Source organism: Medicago truncatula, chromosome 8 (assembly GCF_003473485.1).
Source record: "Medicago truncatula cultivar Jemalong A17 chromosome 8, MtrunA17r5.0-ANR, whole genome shotgun sequence".
Taxonomy (NCBI): domain Eukaryota; kingdom Viridiplantae; phylum Streptophyta; class Magnoliopsida; order Fabales; family Fabaceae; genus Medicago; species Medicago truncatula.
This window is the reverse complement of record NC_053049.1, coordinates 37,583,320-37,587,307: the sequence shown is the minus strand read 5'-3', so window position 1 is coordinate 37,587,307 and position 3,988 is coordinate 37,583,320. Positions and strand designations below refer to the sequence as shown.

Sequence of the window (3,988 nt, the reverse complement as noted above, 5' to 3'; positions counted from 1 at the left end):
AATACAATAAGGAAGATGGTGGTCTGAATCACGCAGCCTATAACAGTAGAATTTTTTTGAAAACTGCTACTTTGGATTATGGCAGGGCATGATACTATGCAAGACCTGCAGAATTTTCACTTTATTTCAAGCACTTGGGTGCCGTGTGCAAGTCTCAAGAAGCCCAAGGCTTTGGCAAATGATCTAAGGGAGAAAGCAATTGTTTGATGAGAAATAGTTTTAATTCAAAACGAATAAATTAATTTCCCTTGAATTGAATGGCAAGGGAAATCTATAATGACTATAACAACAAGTGCAAGACTGCACGATTTGTGCACACAAATTTATAGTTCCTTTTTGGGACTAATGAAACATTTGTGGGAACATATCCTCCACAAAATTAAAATTATGTGCATAATTTTAGCTTATTGTATCTATGTCGCTGCTTTAAGTTCTTTCGATATGCTCCATCTATGCAAAATCTTGCCTAAAACGTCATAGAATACAACATCTACATTCATTTCTGTGATCTGCACAGACATGAATCCTTGTCCGTCATGGTAAAACTTCACTTCTTCCAGGTTCCATGACTTGATATCGCCTCGCAATGCCTTCGATCCACCTCCACTTGTGAAAAAATGAATTCCACTACAATGTTTAAGCAAACGAAGGAAGCTTCAATTTTAGAGGTGTGGCGATGTTGATTTTAACTATTTACAAGTAATAAAACATGCTTACCTCTCGTTGTCAATTATGTGCTGCAAACAATGGTCATGTCCATTGATGTATGCATCAATATTGTTTGACTGGAAAAATAGTGCAGAAAGTGGTTAAAAATTGTAAAAGTTACATGTTTGACTTCAAGAATAGTAACAGTTACATGTTTGCTATGGTTTGGTACCTTTGATGTTAACTACCATGTATACGACACTAAGTTGTGTCCTCAGAATCATTTTCGTTGTCAAGTAAAAAACATGAGGAATATTGAACTTCATCAAATGCATAAATATGAGAATGATTATGTGGCTGATTCATTTACCTTTAAGATGGGAAGAAGCTGCTCCTCAAGCTCTTGTGTATTACCATGATGCCCAACAGTTTTGATGGTATGATGACCCACCACTATCTTCCATCTTGCCTTGGATTGCACCAAAGCTGAATCAACATTCTACAAAAATTCCATAATAATGTCAGATAGAATTAATAATTTCTCTTGTCAAAAAGTTCTAATTTGTTGTGAAATGAAATATCTGTTGATGCTAATTTAGAGTGTTCACTATACAGAAGCTAAAATGTTAGATATTGAAAAAATGTCAGAAGTTTGAATTTGCATATCGTATTTGCATTTGAATGAATTGTTCAATTCTGTGACACATTATTTAGAGTGTTCATTATTTATTCTCTACTCCATGACACACTCGATAGCTTTTACAAAATCATAGTTACTCATATTTCGACGAAGTCACTATGATATCAAATATGCATTAAATTTGTTTGTTAAACCTAACCTTCAAGAGTTCTGCACGATAAGTTCACGAGGAAGGACACCATTCCAATCATAGGTGTGCTCTTTTGGATCCGTAAAATACTTTTCTATAAAAGGAGTTGTGTCCACAAAGAAAAATTCTACAATTCCTGAAAAAAGATGATATAACTTTTTTTTTGAAGAGGCCAAGATGATATAACTTTTAATTTAATAATTTTTTATTTTTGTGTTTTTAAATGTTTTTGTTATTGATTTGTAACAAATTGTTGCAACATCAATTATATTAATTCATACATAGTATGATTCCCAAGAAATATAAATGTGTGTTTGAATCAGCTTATTTTGTATTCAGATTTTTTGGAATCAAATTTTATTTAGAGGACCTTGTAAACAAACATTTTTTTAGGAAATGTTCAAAACTCAACATGCATTAAATATTTTTTAAAAAGATCAATACCTCCATCAAGAATAAAAGATCTCAAGCAGACCCATCTGCTATCTTTTTGTCTTAGAATTGAGCTTAATTGTGCTTCAACATCACCCTGTAGTCATGGTTTCCCAAAACTGGCAAAATAAATAAATAAATATTTTCATTGGGAAATTAATTTAAAGCAACTATGAATAAATATCAATTGTTTTTATAGAACAATGAATCTTTTATCAACTTACCACTATACCAAATCTTTTGCAGGCTCAGGGCAGTGTAGATATTGACAAATGACTCATAGAATGTAGGATCATCAACTCCTTCTAGACCATCTTTGTAAAAATTGTCACCAGTTGAGATCACAAAATCTATATTTAGACTATCTCCTACAATTCCCATCTAGAAATCAAGCAAAAATCACAAACAACTAGAAAATTATAATACTGTAATAAAGATATTAAATAATATGAAATTATAAGTTTTATACTCGTGTGATGGTTATACACTTAATCCATCGTCTACAGCTTACAATCGGTTTGTACAATAATCTTATACAAGGAAACAATCCTATTTCTTTCTTATGCATCTCTGTTTTTTTTTTTTTTTTGGTGTACGCGATTTGAACTTCAGATCTTATAATATTATGCATTATCCTTGTTACCTGAGCTAAACTCAAGAGGACTCTTATACATCTCTCTAATCAAAGGGCAAGACGGGTAAAGTGTAAAGTGAGAAAATGAAGGGTTGTGATTGTAATAAACTTATGATTTGTTATGATGTAACTATAATATTTATCTTTAATTTGTTAATTAACGGTTAATAATGCTCACTTTCCATCTTAAAATGACTTAGTTACTTCAGAGTGCCAAATCTCTAACCATTTTATATATGTATAGACAAAAATAATGTGAAAACAAATAGAATTATGGTTTGTGCATAAATTGAACTATATTATCTATGAGTACTACAAGTTTGATAATTATCTAATGACAACAAATAGAATATGAACCAAGTTGTTTGGGTTCCAGTGGTAAGGAGCGACGTATCGGGGGAATACTGGGTTCGATTTCTAGGGGGAATAACGCTTGGCCGGTGCACATGCCTCTACGCACGAGCCGGATTAGTAGCCCACCTTTGTTGGATCGAAAACCGGTGCGAAAGCCAAAAAAAATAAAATATGAAAAATACATAATTAAAAAGGATGGAGTTTGGGGTAAATTATTACCTGATGGGCGACCAAAGATTGATTGTAGTTTCCCTTTCTTCCCCAATATCCAACAATTCCTAGAATTGAGCAAAATATTACTGAGAGAACCAATTCCTAGAATTAAGAAACCCATATGAGATACCAAGAATAAGCTATTATTTTTTTTAAATTACGTTGACCAAAAGATGTTGAATCAGCATAAATTATTTGAATAGATCTAATATCATTAATTAGGGGCAAAATTTTGAATAAGCGTGGGAAAATAATTCCATATTAATTCGAACCAACCCATATGCTCCCATTTAATGCAAAACTAGTGACAATATACAAGAGTTTAAACATAAATTGAACAAATTTGAATTGAGCAGGGACTAATACTGAGTGCATAGTATTTTTGTAAGAACTAAAACAACTATTAAAATTAAGTAAAGACTAAATTTAAAATGCCTCAATTTTACGGGGACTAAAAACATATTTCACCAAAAAAAAGAGTAAGATGTGGCATCCATGTGTGATTCACCGTTTGCTCAATCAACAACAATTAACAGCAAGAACCTATTTTGCTAATGGAAAAAAACGTAGGGGACCAAAAATTTAATAAAATTTAAGTAGGGACTAATGTTGAAAACGCGCCTATTTATAGGGACCTAAAACATAATTAACCTTTTTTTTATTGATACAATTTTGCTGCATTTTATGAGGCAATGTGGAAATTTACAGCTTTTTACATCCCTTTGTCTACAACAATATTTTTTTGTTATAAGAAGAATCTACAACAATAATTAATAATAAATTACCACCAAAATCCCTTAATTTCCCTCACTTAATGTTTAATAAGTATGTGTTCGAAATTCATTTAAAAAAAATAGACTTAAAATAAAGAGGGTGT

General features: G+C 31.6%; 1 pseudogene; it reads right to left on the bottom strand.

The window, feature by feature from the left end:
* Positions 1-202: 202 nt before the first annotated feature.
* Positions 203-3,144, bottom strand: LOC120577690 (purple acid phosphatase 8-like; annotated as a pseudogene).
* Positions 3,145-3,988: the final 844 nt, after the last annotated feature.